General features: G+C 46.9%; 1 long non-coding RNA gene across 1 annotated transcript; it reads left to right on the forward strand.

Moving 5' to 3' along the window:
• The first annotated feature begins 1,057 nt into the window (after nucleotides 1-1,057).
• LOC125941453 (uncharacterized) lies at nucleotides 1,058-6,816 on the forward strand. The gene is made up of 4 exons (XR_007464300.1): nucleotides 1,058-2,077; nucleotides 2,191-2,545; nucleotides 5,931-6,064; nucleotides 6,724-6,816. It is a non-coding gene; the product is annotated as an uncharacterized LOC125941453 (long non-coding RNA).
• Nucleotides 6,817-14,945: the final 8,129 nt, after the last annotated feature.

Consider the following 14,945-nt stretch of genomic DNA (forward strand, 5'->3'; position numbering starts at 1 on the left):
CTCACGGCAGTGCCGGGCACTCCCTCATGGAGTGCCCGGCACTACCGTGAGGTGCTGCAGCCGGTCCAAGGAGCCTCGCTCGAATTTCGCCGAGGTCGACGGCCACACCCTGGACTGCCAGCCTCACGGACTTGACCGAACCTCCATAGCTCCCGTCGCCAGTGCGATGCTGACGATGCAACCTTCTTGGCCCAGAGCCACGTCGATAATGACAGCTCATCGCTGGTTTTCTCTCGATCACGGCTCGGGTCACTTGCCTCGAGCGCTCGTGCTGTTTGGAACACCGCGTGCTCTTCGTCGTCGTCGTCGTTTCTTCCGCGTGTTGTATAGCATCAAATTCGGGATCTGAGTTTTGTTGACGCAGAACAAAAATGCACAGAACCCTAGCCATTAACAGCGTCGCCGTAATATGCTCAGCAGGTGTGACCGATTATTAGAAGTTAAATATGTACAGACCGAAAGCGCATCTGGAACAATTACTACTGTAGATTTCTTTGGGCCCAATTTTTTATCACCAGAATAAATGTTAGAAATTCTGCGAGAAATATTGGGTTGTAATCAGCGAGACGGAGAGCGGTAGACCAGTTGGTTTGAAAAGATGCCAACCCCGGCCTTCTCTGAACTTTGCGTTGCGTCCGTAGAAATAACCAGTGAGACGGACATTTTCTAAGCTGATCTTGAAGGAGACCTTCAGGTATGCGCGCTGGAAGAAATTATGCGTGTTTTGAAAAAAGACATAATCAAAAACTGGTTTCACATTCAACGAATTTGTTTTTTGAGAAATCAGGCACGGTAGACAAACGTGATTTTGATAACAGCACCTGAACAAAAACAACTTGTGGCTGTCCATAACGCCGCGAACATGTTCTGAATATGAATCGGGACAGTTGACGAAAACGGATTGCAAATGGGAGAGGTATGAATCGTAAAGCTTCAGGAAAGTCAGGACACTAATTTGCTTGAATCTGGACTCGAGCGGAATAATTCCGGCCTCCAGATAAAGCACAAAGACGCAGCACTTGCCTTTCTAGTAGTATTAAAGGTCTTAGCTTGTATGCTGCACATTATGGAAAAAGAACACCGCCAAATTCGAGAATGCGGCGGACGCAAAGTTTCTAAATCATCAGTAACGTAGCCCTACGCGTACCTGTGTTTTAATTTCTGAACCGACGCAACAATCGCCTTACACGTTCTCCTTTACTAGCGTTTGCTTCGATTTTCTGCGGCCAGTTTAGCTTACCAACAGTATGATATCCTTAAGTACTTCAATGCTGCAACTTGCGGTATCGGTCCATTTCGATAACGAAGAGAAATAAAAATGGGATGTGGCATTGGGAACACAAGTAACGAGCATTTCTTGACGTTAAGGCAAAGAGACGGTCCGTCCAACCAGGAGTCGAGTAGAGACAAATATGGTTGTAAAATTTGGCATAACGTATTCATGTATCTATGAGGAGAAAATGCAATGTCATCTGCACGAACTGGGACAGAAGATGACAAGATATTAAACAAAAGCGGACAAAGTACTTATCCCTGCCGTGCGCATCTCGTCTGTTTTTATGTACCGGATGTACCCCCCATCCTTGAAACAAAGGAATTGTCTACCAGAAAGGACCTGTACCCAGGTATCCAGTTCGAAAGAGCTCAGCTTGCTAATTTAGAAATTAAATTTCTATGTTCGAGCCAATAACAAGCTATTGCAATATCTGAATTTACTAATGCTGATACGGGGGTTTCCTGATAATCCTGCGAGTCGAATGCAGCTTTCTAAATCAATGTGAGCTAACCACATAAACATTGGGACCTAAATCCTTGTTGTCTCGAGCACAGAATACCCTGAGGAGGAGGAGGAATAAACATTTATTGCGGAACCAGCAATACCCTGAGAAGTAAATTAATTTAGCAGGATATGGATTACATTTTATACTATTTTGACTAGATTTCGCTTGCGTTCCCCACTTCTTTTCGCGCAGAACTAGCCTGCGCAAGTTCATTCTTTTTGTTCACGCCCTGTGGATCTGGTGGCCAGCTGATCTAACGACACAGCAACAACGATAACGCCAAGAATTTATCCGAGGTGACAGCAGCCGTTCTCCTTCTTGGCTTGCATTCTTGCCCGGGTTGTTGAAGTATAGGGTAATTTATCGTTAGTTTTGTTGATTGCTGTGTTTACTTACGTTTTCTTTTTAGGTTGAAGCAGGCCATTTTCTTCATTTTGGTACGTTTGAGACTGGAGTTATGTCCAAGAATTCACCTGGACAGGGGAGTTCCCCTTGGTGAACCTCTCTTCAAAATGAACTACCTCTTGACCTCTTTCTCCGCAGCGGCATGAGCAGCATTTCCGTCGCCCCGGTTCCCTTGCATGGGGACTATATCAGGTTGAACAACCTTATTGCTATCCAAGAACAACTACATGCGGTGACTCTCAAACTGCCCGAGCATCACTGACGTCCGGCAGTTCGGTCGAGGTGGGACAGTCTACAAGTATCCAGACCAGGCGTGTGGAACGGACCTGCTGAAGTGTTCCTCGTTTGCAACCATTCCGGTGAGTGCGTATATACCACCACATCTTGCAGGCATAAAGGGCATCGTGCGTGGCGTCGACTCGCAACTAAGTCCATAGGAGACCTTGCAGAGGCTGTGTATGGGAGGAGTGGTACCTCTTTACCGCTGCAATCGCGTTGTGGAATATGGGTCCCAAGTGACTCGGGGATTGCGATTTTTGCCGGTACTTCTCGTCCATAAGAAATTAAAGCGTGGCCTTTAGTATTCAGGGTCCATCCGCTGGCGTCATGTCGCCTACAATGCCGAATTGCGGCGATAAGGCCACACTGCTGGCGGTTGTAAGTTTACAATGCGGCACATGTGGTGAGGGTCACTCTAATGGTGATTGTGTGTCCTAAAATGACAAGTGTTGCCTTTGTGGTGGATCACACCAGGCTGACCATTCAAGCTGTCCAGCTCGAGTGCAAGAAGTGCAGGTGCTAGTAATAATTGACAAAAAAAGGTGTTCTAGGAGAGAAGCTATTGCCACTGTTGAGAGGGCTCACAGGTACTCAGGCGTTACAGCACGTCAACCTTTGTTCACCGACGCGACTATTTAGCAGGCAATTGATGCTGCAGTTGAAAAAGCACAGGCAAACGCAATGGAGCGATTATTAGTCGGTGTCTCTGAATGTATATCTCACATGGTCCTGACCAAATTGCTAATGAAATAAAACACCAGTACTCACATCCGAAAATTTAATTGTTCTTTTTTAGATCTAACTATATAATCGAAAGTAATCTGAATATAATGAATTACAAATATCCTGAACTATTTTCTAAATATTTTCTATATCTACATATTGTTACGGAAGGATAAAAGAAGAGAAAAAAAGCCGGCAGATCCCACGCCCTGTGTAAATCGATGTTATGCGAAGCAGTGTGCGGGAAACTACTATGGTAACAAAAAGACCATGAGAACACAATGACGTAGGCGGCTATTTCATGACCTATATGACAGGCATGTCATGACATTCATGTCGTGAGTCATCGGAGTCCGTTCTACTCTGCAAAGAACCGCGCTCGTCGCTCGCTCGCACCGCGGCTTATCTCTCCACACGGCTCTGACCTTTATGCGCCGTGCATTCGCCGCTCAGTTTCCGTTGAAGCGATAGACCGCACGTACCTTCGCCCGCTGCGGCGTATGCTTGCTGCCAGCGTTTTGACAGTCGTTGTCTGCAGTCATTCAGTGTGATCTATTCGCGTTTCTTTGTGCGCGCTCACACCACGCTTGTTCAGTCAGTTAGTAATAGTCGGGCCACATTTTCCAACGCACGCTACACATGCAATGCTGCCCGGGTCGGCAGTGCAGCGCTACAGGTGTGTCCCTTCGCACGCGCTGCCCACGGGAAGCGCTTCTCATCAACACCACCGTTTCACACGCGCCTTCTCGTGGTCATCGAGTCTCTCTTCATGTCGGTCTACTTACGCCGCAGCACACCTGCTTACTTAATCAGCTCATGTTTACTACAATTCATATTGCTACCAAAGCCGCTCACCTTACTTCGTATGACATTGCTGTGTTGCTATCGCATTCATTGCTTCGCCCTTAGGGCGAAACGGTGACATTTTTTTGAGTGTTAATCATTTTTCGCTGAGTCATTGTCATTTTTGCTGATTCATGCTCATGACTAGGACTTCTATCATCATCCTTAGTGTTTCCTTCACTGACTACCCACGCCGAACCCATTTCAGTGGTTTTTGAGTGTTAATCTTTTTTTCGCTGAATCATTGTCATTTTTGCCGAGTCATGGTAATGCTATGGCTTGTACCACCATCCTTTAGTGTTTCCTTCACTTAGTACTCACGTCCGAACCAATTTCAGTGGTTTGTGAGCGTTATTCTCTTTTCGCTGAGTCATTGTCATTTTTGCGTAGTGGCTTTCCGAGTAGTGGCTTTCCGAGGAAAATTTGTCTTTTTAACACGAAAGTGTTTTATGCGGGGGTCTGCGATGAACTTCCGTTACGGATGTAACGGATGTGACGTTCGGCGCCAATGAGTAAAACATGTTTTGTTGACAGGGATGGTGCCACCATCTAGGAGCAGTGAAGCGAAGTACTGCATCGTGACACTGAGTGCCGACAGGGAGAGCTTCTGTACTAACAGCGCAGTGGAGCCTCCAAGCTCCAACGCGCCGTAGCCTGGTGTTGGCGCTTTCGCACATGGTTTGTCTTCGCGTCGGATTATCCTGGGGCGCCTCGTCGCCTACGGAGTGCAGCTTTAGCATGCATCAGCAGTGCTTACACGCCACCAACTGCTTCGCTTGCGATGACCGCAATCATGAAAACTGTTGCGCTAAGTGACGCAGCAAGGCAACGACGTCCTCGCTTTGGCCCGGCGAGGAACACGCCAGCACGAAGCAGAACGCCTTCGCGCGTTCGCGGCGCCCGCTGCGAACTCTGCCGCTCGCACTCCTGAAGCTGAGCGAGTTGCAACTGAACCGGCTGCCGTAGCCACTACGGAGTCAGACCAAAGTGGTCGCACCGTCATCGATGTGACTCGGCAGCTGGACGCCGCCCGCCAAGCAAACATGCAACACAGTCGCCGGCCCGCAAATCGTGCGCCTTTCGCTGCAGCGGACCGTGAGTTCACGAAGCAAACATGCAACAGCTTCTGTGAAGATACGTTTCACTTTCGTGTTCTAGCGATTTCTATGATAGAATGATCAACCATAACTTTAAGGCTGCACTGCGTTCGGGATCGGCCCACATTTTTAGGGGACTAAATTGCCGCTTTCTTGAGCGTGAACTTGCTCTGACCTTGGCTTCGACTAAGGAAAAAATCGCATTTAAGATGAAGCACTTGTTAATAATCGTCTCTAATTAGCTGGAGATTAGTATAATTTTTTTTCTGCATCGACGGTCCCCGTCTACTGTCCCCACTTCAATTGCTCCTACCCCTATACCGTAATTATCGGTGCCTTATTTCGAACCAGGCACGACGTGGGTGTAACTCAATTCCACCCTGTCGCTTCTGGTAACAAGCAGTGTCCAGTAACTGATAATGTTGTATGCGACAGTAGTAGTGGTTTATTGTGCAAAATGCCGCTTACTTCGGCTGCCCAGTAGGGAGCACAGGGGAAGCGTCAGTGTAAGGGGAAGTGGAGACCAAGATGAGAGGAATGGAAGAAGCCGCAGAAGTCTCGTCCGATCATGGAGGAGGCTGGTGTTGAAGGCAATGGCCGGCGGGGTGCGGGTGCTTATCGATAGGCTGTGATCCCGTTCACCTCCACAAACTCCAAGAGGCTGTGGAGAGCTCAGAGGTGGGGAGGCGACGGGAACAGGAGGCCACTGGGTGTCGCAGCAGGTAGGCCATGCTGCCTGTAGACAGTGATGATATGAGCGTTTCGACGTTCCTTGAGCGTTCCCTTGAGCATTCCTGCGCAGATAGGTGCTCAAGGGTCTTGGCGTCACTGCAACGTCCGCAGGCCGGTTAGAGGGAGCATCCCTTGGCGTGCAGCCGCGTCACCGTCCAGACGCAGCCCATGTGGAGTCGAAGCAGCGTTGAGCGTTCCCTCCTGGTAAGGCCACCCTCTAGAAGTAGGCTGGGATCCATGCGGTTCGCCACTCTGGCATCCGGGTGCATGGTTGTCAGCAGTTTTTTCAGGCGCTGCATCGAAAAAGCCGAGGAAGCGACTTCAAGATAGTGGGTGGTTTTGGCGAGGGTGTCCGCTTCTTGATTATCGGCTATTCTCACATGGGAAGGCAGCCAGTGAAAGGAGACCTTACACAATCAAACACTTACACTAAGAAACCCCATACCTCTGAATTTTGGGTATTGATCCTGCGCTCACCTGTCGAGCTTCACCGCTATGTGCCAGCGTAGCTCAATGGATAGCAGTAAAAATATATATATTTCAGCATAGCGGTCTAATGTCCATAAAGTTCAATTACCACCGTCGAGAGTTATTTGTGCATGTCCAAGGACACACACATACACGCACACACACTTCCCCATTCAAGATGATCGAACAAGCCCAACTGTCAACTTCAGTAACTGCATTTGTAGTTTCCGAATGTCTTACCTTAATTAAGTTTTAAATCCGTATGTACATTGTTCTATATGGCGTGCGTGCAACGATTATGTCAAATCGCGCATTATTTACTTGCGTGTGTAAAGCACTTTATTCTCGACCAGCATTTTCCTATTCTGACGACTTTCTTATTCTTGCCTCCCAAGAGCGGTCGCCGACCCGGACCAGAGGAGAGAAGGCCTGCTTGCTTTTCCGTGACGTCAGCACACAGATTGCATTGGAGCTGTCGACCAAGCAGGCAAGTTTCTGGCAACGGTGTTTTGCTGCGAATATTATTATTATTATTTTACTGCGATAGCAATTATATGAACACTCCAGGTGCATTTCTGCCGTCGCCGTAAGATTCCGTATAAAGTCCACGGGCAATAAAATCGTCGCCGCGCGCCGTATGCTCCATGTGCGAGTGAAAACGTGCGGGGGCGATCGCTGCTGAGTCTCCCGCACGCGTGCGAACGAAGCGGGAAGGAAGTGCCCGTCTTCCAGTCGCGTGCAACGCTCCGGAGGAAAGGGAGGGAGCGGAACGGGGGGGGGGGGGGGCATAACTTTCAGAATGCTGAAGTTTTGCAAATGTTAATATTGGGCGCATGTGCTAAACGGCGCTTCCACTGTATTTTACGTATAAGTACTTGAAATAACGCATTGTTGGTAAATTTCTGATAGAGGTGGGAAAAAAATTCTCGAGCATACAATTTTTGATTCAGGCTGTTGTCCGCGAAGAATTGGTAAGTGCAATGCATCCCACAGTTCTGTTCCGTATAAGTCGCCCTTGGATTAGCCCTACTGCTCCGCTTCCTCCAGCCACGTTTCGGCACTTTCGGTATCCAACCCAATGGTGAAGGCCCGACGATAAGCCGGTCTGCCTTCACTGCAGCGGCTCTTCTGATTAACATCCTTGCCTCAACTGCCTTTCCTTCCTCTTCTTCCTTCCCAAGCTGTTTTACAAACATCCTACCAGCGAATATATTATTCTAACTCGATCCTAAGGTGAAGCTTTAGCTCGGGGGCTAAAATCGCAAATACATGACAAATCGGCAATCGCTTTTATGAGCAACCATTGCACTGACTTAGACGAATTATGTTGAATATAAAAGAAAAGCTTAAAGTGTAGGTATTTCAGAAAGCGAATTTTTTTATTCAGCTAACCTTTTTTACAGAACTTCATAAATATTGCAAGCTTGCAGGAAACGAAACGTGAAGTGTACAGCTCTGCACCTCAGCGACTAAAACGGTACCACAATTCTGCAAACTGCAACGAATACTGCATCTGAAGCGCCAAACAAATGATTTATCACACGCCACCCTGAAATTCACCACTAATTTGTGAATACGACATTTGTAAAACCTTTCCAAGCATTGTAAGGAATTCACATAAAGGGTAAATTCATACATCAAATTTGCCCGCTTTGGATGCTCCAACCCATGCAGTTGATAAAATGTGATATCTGTTATTGATGCTGCATTACGGATTTGTAAACTTCGTACTTCTTTTTTTTAATTTACTGAATTCCGGCAATTCTTGTACGAGATTCCATGTCATTTCAAAGTCCTCTTTGTTGCACCCCGTGAATTGACTTTCTCTATTCAATGCAATAAACTTCATTAGAATCGGTTCAGCGAATTTCTAATAAAAGTGGTTTTTCAATTTTACATGCATTTCAGTAGCCGGCATCAAAGAAAGCCGCCAGCTAAAGCTTGCTCCAAAACAATGCATCACGTCGGTTCTATAGGTAACCCATGAAACAGAACGGTGACGTATGCGCAAGCCCGCGGCCACAGTGGTGGACTCATAAAAAAGAAAAGTATTCAAGAAAATAATAATCAACGGAAGCTTCGCGGGAGCAGTTATCTTGGCCAGACATCTCATCGGGAATGCCGACGATATGTCTGGCCAAGTGTCTATCAAAATCTTCGATTCATTGCAAGTCGAGGAAGGATGGGATAGGAATAAACTTTATATGTCCAACGGTTATGGCTGTTGGTGCCCGGGCCATGAAGCTGGCCGTCTTCGAGATGAGGCTGATACACAAGCGCACTCGTTTCCAAGTACCGAGGTGAAGCGACAGTCTGAATGTGTGCTTCTTTTTATTGTGTTTCTTTAGTTGTTCGTCATGGCATACGTCATGGCGGAAACAGAACGAAATGTCCCTAATTCCTGGGTAAATTCATACTTCAAATTTGTCCACTTTGGATGCTCCAACTCATGCAGTTGATAGAAATGCGATATCTGTTTTTGATGCTGAATTACGGTTTGATGACGCTTGCATTGAAAAAAAATGAGGTGAAGTTAATTAACAGACACTAGTTTTTTTATTCGTCCCCATAAAAACGAAAACGCTTTGCGTATTAAAGAAGTTATGCTTTGCGAGCTGTTTTTCTTGCGTTACCTAGCGACAGACCAGTGACACGCTAGACATAGGCCACACACGCCACCGAAGCGAACACGACCGGCTGCGCATTCGGCCTGCTGCTTTTCCTGTGTATCTCGGACAAACTCTGTTCTTCGGACGTGATTGTGCGCCCCTGTTGCTCTTAGGCGCGGCAGTCCTGTGGTATTTGACAACGGCATCGTGAGAAATTTTGTTTGGCAGAGTACGCTGCATTTCAAGCAATTTAGATTTAGGGCATGCTGGCTGCACCAGCCGCTGTGACGCCGTTAGCGAAAGGCCGCTCTCGCGCAGTCAGTTTGGCGTGCACTGAATCTTAGTGGGAAAACCGCTTTCTATGGCCCCAACAATATATAGCTTATTTCGAGACATTTCGGGCACGCTGGCCGCAACGCCTGCTGACGTGACCCGCTGTGGCGGGCAACCTGTCTCGCTTAGATGTTGCAGCGCCGACTTGTGGGAAGGGTGTGTCGGCTGCACCGCAATACAAAATGCGGCAAGAAGTTGGCTTCACCACTGCACAGACCGCGGGAACTTTTTTAGGTGTTTCAGGCACTTCCAGAACCCCTTATAGCGTACGCGGCTTCGTTCGTCGAACGTTGGCGCCATTACTTCCCTTTCTGTCTTCAGTTCTCAACCCACGTGCTATTTTTCATCCTCCTGTTGGACCACAGATATCACGTGACATAGCGCCCTTTGATGCATGCTTCACGATGTTTCGGCCGAGATAGCCTAATGAATAATGTCGACTCTGTAGCACTGCCGCACAGCGACCGCGATCCCTGAGGCGAAATAAAATAAGTGTGGTGTCCCGTGATAAATGACCTATATGAAGGAGGAGTATAGGATCGCGACGCCCGGGGAGAAAAGAAAGGGGAAGAGCATGTTCTGTGGCGCCAAACTTGAAATGGTGCCGCTATTTCGAGGCTTTATATTCGGCGCAAACACCCTACATTTTTCCTATGGTCTGTGGTGTGGTGAAGGCGACTACTTGCCGTATCTTGTCTTGAGGTGAACACAATACGTAGCTTATAGTGTAATAATGCAAGAAATATTATAAAATAAAAGAAAGCGAAGCGAAGGGAACACACCATTGCTGACCGTGCAGTAAACATCTACCGTAGGTTGCTGACACCTGAACGACAGTTGATCAGCAGTGGGGAGACGGCGGGGGCAAAGGAGTGAAAGCACTTGGATACAGAGTAGCGTAGAGGAGCATGTATCGTTCACTAAGGCTTCTACTTGGCCTAGTTGGCATGAGGTCGTTCTGTTTACTGCGCTGTACTGTTACAGTTGGACAATTCAAAGAAACTGACCCACTTGTGCGCGATGTCAGCTTGCCCAGGTGTGTGTCATTTTCTTTGTGTTACAGTTTAGCGCAGTAAGCAGAACGACGATATATAAAAAGAGAAGAGAGCAGTTTACATACATAAACAGAGCAACTAGGTAAAACACTATCCAGAGTTCGCATGTGGAGTCGCTCCGGCCTGTCACCCGATCCCGTAAACCGGCATTGTTATTTGATGTGGAGGAGCCTGGTGGCCCCGATCAGCAGCGTTATGCGCGCCAGGTTGACGCTTAGCTGTCCACTAATTTGCTATCGCAATCGATGCTTCGCCTTTCGGGCGTAACAGCAGCTTTTTTTTTTTTTGAAGATACTACGAAGTAGCCAGATGAATGTTGGCTGCTCGTTTATGTAGGACGCCCCCGTGGGTTTTGGTTTAAATAACGTGGGGACGGACAATCGGGCCATGTTCCGTTTCTAACAGACGAGCTGTGCACAGTCGTTTCTGTTGCTTTCGAAGTGAAGTAATTACGCTCAATTAACTTTTCATGTAGCGCCTTTGCGATATGTGTCTTTGGCTGATTTTTTTTTAAAACGTTTTAACAGCGAATCCGTTAAAGCTGGAGGAGAAACGTCCGAAGTCCGCAGAAAACTCCGCGTAAACTCCGCCAAGTTGGCCTGGAAGCAGGAACAAACAGGCGAGTGAACGGTGGAGGAAGACAGACTGCACAAGGAGGCGGTGCGTATACGCGACGAAAAAGAGTAACAAGAAGAAAAGAAAGCATCCTTGATTGAGACTTTTCGTGGCTTGTATTATGAGCGGGCACACAAAGCAATCGCCATCGCTCAACGTGGCCTTTTGTGAGTGGCATTGCCATGCTCGGCGTCTCGAAGAAGCTGCAGAAGGAAGGCACGGTGGTGCCTGGCCAGGCGGTGCCAAGTGCTGCCCGGTGAACTTCGCGGTCTCTCTCTCTCTCTCTCTCTCACCTGTCTCATTCTTCCAAGATTTTGGAGTGTCGGGAAGCCGAAAGAGAAAGAAAGAAACATTTTCCGCTAGCATATCGCTATTGTGTCCCTCTCCATCCTGCTATGTTTCTCGGTAAAGAACCGCTTTTTAACACCAACGCAGTCCTCGCATTCTTGAGATGTTGTGCTACATGTTATTAGCCCAATAAGTTCGTAGCGCATCCTCTCTCCAGAGGATGTTGCTGTGATAGTTTTTTTTAGAGCACATGCCTCCAGGCCCTTGTGTTTCAAGGGCTCTGTTTAGGCACTTGTGCTTCTGGCCAATGCTCGTATCTTTAATATTTTGTAAGTCGCATCATTCCTTCGCAATGCATTGTTCGTGTCCATAGTACACAAAATTAGTCATTGCCCTAATCTTATTACGTACAGATTTTACGCACTTTACAGCGACTGTTTATAGGCCCCTTTACAGCCATGCCACATCTAATGTTCATATGGTTCACTATTCAGGTACCACTGACAAGCCATTACCATCGTCTTGGCGCTCTTTGGCCACATCTGGCCCTTGCGCCAATAAACCACAATAATGATCATGATCTCATTCTTCCAAGATTTGTTCCTTTTATCCGGCGCATTCACCTTTACTTTTTTATTTCGTTTCGATCACCACTCGCGTGCCTGCAACCCAATCGTTGTAATGGGCTTGGTTCGCTCGGTCGGTCGCTTACTCGCCGTGTAGCCCGCTCACCGCGCCGTGTCGAATATACAACGTCGGCGTTGTTGGCCCGGCCTCCTTCGTCTCCACTGTTTGCGCTTTCGGGAAGCCGCGGCGTCGGTTCCTGTGCCTGTGAGCCGCGCGCCCGTGGTGTGCAGTGTCTGTAGGCGCACCCGAGTGCATGTCGTGGTTCTCGCCAGACGGTGTCTGTATTCTTTGGACAGCATGAAGGATGGACGTGGCTGAAAGAATAATGCGATTGAAAACCAGGAAACGCGAGGGAAAACAGAACGCGAGCACTTTTTTTGCTTCTGCGCTCGTCGTTTCTGAGGAGATATAGACGCGGATGCGCGTGGTTTAAAGACCAGCGCGTTTTATAGCGAGATGTACGCGCAGTCCCGTCACGGAAGCTTTCCTACGATTGCACTGTGTGTCTACATGTCGAGTTGGAAGGACGAGGCAGGATGTTGCGAGTAAAGGAAGGGCCGGCCCATATGGTATGCGATTGTCTTGCGGATTGACCTAAGAGGCAGGTTGCTCGACAGTTGTGCTCGACAGTTGCACGGCAGTTCTCGGACGGATATGGCATAAAACTAATTACCCCTCTATGTCGCAAGTTGTCATACGCTGCCGATAAAGGTGTCAACGTTGGCCAAGGTGGTACCTATGACAAAGATTTCTGCGTTTTCTAATGAGTCCACGTAATTAAATGTAGATTTACTGGGCAGTCAGTCACGTCGAGTTTTGTTTCGCATACAACTAAATAAATACTAGTCTTAAAGCATGCGTGCGCAATATAGGTTTTGGCTGCACGCATTCCGAAAAAGAAAGACATCTTTTTTTTCGCAATCGCATTGCGGTCAAACATGGTATAGTGCCTTCGTTGTTATCCGGAACAGTGTTTCACATGCCTGCAGCTTTTACACGGACACATTTTTTTTTCACACCTCTAGGTTGAACGGTATTTAAGTACTCGTGTGTGGGACGATAACGGCAGGCATTACCAAACCCGGGAGCATTACCACTGTCATTGAAAATAAAAGTGTATAACCATTGTATTATACCGGTGCTAACATATGGGGCAGGAACTTGGAGGTTAACAAAGAAGCTCGAGATCAAGTTAAGGACCGCACAAAGAGCGATCGAACGAAAAATGTTAGGCCTAACGTGGCGTGGAACAGAGAGCAAACGGAGATAGCCGATATTCTAATTGACATCACGAGAAAGAAATAAGAGCTTGGCAGGCCATGGAATGCGTAGGAGGCATAATCGGTGGGCGATTAGGGTTAAATAATGGGTGCCAAGGAAAAGGAAGCGCAGTCGAGGATGGCAGAAAATTAGGTCGGGAGGTGAAATGAGGAAATTTGCAGGTGCAAGTTGGAATCAGTTGGCACAAAATGGCTAATTGGAGATCGCTGTGAGAGGCCTTCGTCCTGCAGTGGACGTAAAAAATAGGCTGTTGATGATGATTGTGTGGGACGATGTCCCGCATACTTGAGGGTGGAGCGGATTCAGACTCTCGTTTTAGGTAAGGGGTGAAGGGGGGCAGTTACGAAGCTCCCGCCACTTTTTTAATTTGTTTTCGTGCCTTTATTAAAATTTAGATTTGCATTTATGTTGCCGTGACTGGACTACCACATCTTATAACTATCGATAACCGCTCCGTAGTCTTCGCAAGTACAACGAACACGACTATGAAACGCCATCATTTAGCGGGATAAATGGGCCGTTTTTTTTATGGGGGCACTCTCAAAAAATTTACACCCTTTGGGTCGTATCTTGTCTTTAAACAATAATCGTCGTCTGCCTTGCTCGCGTTTCCTTTCTTGGAAACTCAGCGCTCGCTACTTTCCTGCCGAAAATGCTGTGTCATGCTGATAACTCGCAAGCCTTTCGTGACTAGGAAGTACCGGGCTCGCAGCGTTGAAGAAAGGAAATGCGGAGAAGACAGATGACGATTATCGTATGGGGACAAGATACGACCCAAAGGGTGTAAACTTTTTTTAGAGTGTTGTGCTGGATAAAGTGCGTTGAGTTTCAGCGAAACTTGGTGGGTCCCAGGGGCTTCAATTCGCGGTCAAATAGTTCTGGATATAGAGTTTAGTTTACTGTCACACTTGAGACCCCGCGCTTGTCCGGCAAGGGTGAATCCAGTCACTGGGAAAAAGGATGGAAGGGAGGGGAGGTTGTTAGTGAGATATACGACTGAGGACATGTTTCTGATCTGTTTCCAAGTTTATTTATGTATTTACAATACTGCCAATCTCTTGCGAGATCATAGCAGGCGGGACACAGAATCGAGTACAACACCAAGTCATCAATTAAGAACAAGCGAAATTACAATACACAATATTGAAGTGTAACATTACGCAGTGCGGCAGCTTCTAAACATAAGCATTGTATCATCAGTTAAAACTATCCAGTCATCCTAATTAAGTATCTCCATGTTACAACTTTTACACTGAAGTGTCGAACTATAGAGCAGCATAACAGTGCAGTACAGATGCAATCATGAATACAATATAGGTACACTTGAAGAAACTAAGAAATGAAGAAGAGAACAAAAGAGCTCAGAATAAATAAAATCGCCATACATAAAACAAGCACTCTGCGTACGCACAAGTATTACTGGCTGGGTTACAGAGATAACATGCTAAGATATTATTTCTTAAGGAAAAAAAACTAACAGTACTTATTTTAACTGAGATGCTAACAGTGATTTTTCTAATATGGATACAAAACTGTTAATGACTCAGAGTTAGTGATTTCTTTGTCTAACTTATTCCATTCCCTAATTACAAGTGGAAAATATGAATATTTAAAACAGTTTGAGTTGGCTGAGAATTCGTCCAGCGTTCAGAAGTGTTTATGTCGGGCTGGTCTCGTGATCGTTAAAGAAATGAACTTATCTGTATCAATTTTAATGCCGCCATTGAGACATCGGAAAAAAAACTTTAGTCTTGCTAGTTTCGCTTTGTTTTCAATAGTTAGTAAACCGGCTTTATTTATCATTTCTAC

Source organism: Dermacentor silvarum, chromosome 11 (genome assembly GCF_013339745.2).
Source record: "Dermacentor silvarum isolate Dsil-2018 chromosome 11, BIME_Dsil_1.4, whole genome shotgun sequence".
Lineage (NCBI taxonomy): Eukaryota > Metazoa > Arthropoda > Arachnida > Ixodida > Ixodidae > Dermacentor > Dermacentor silvarum.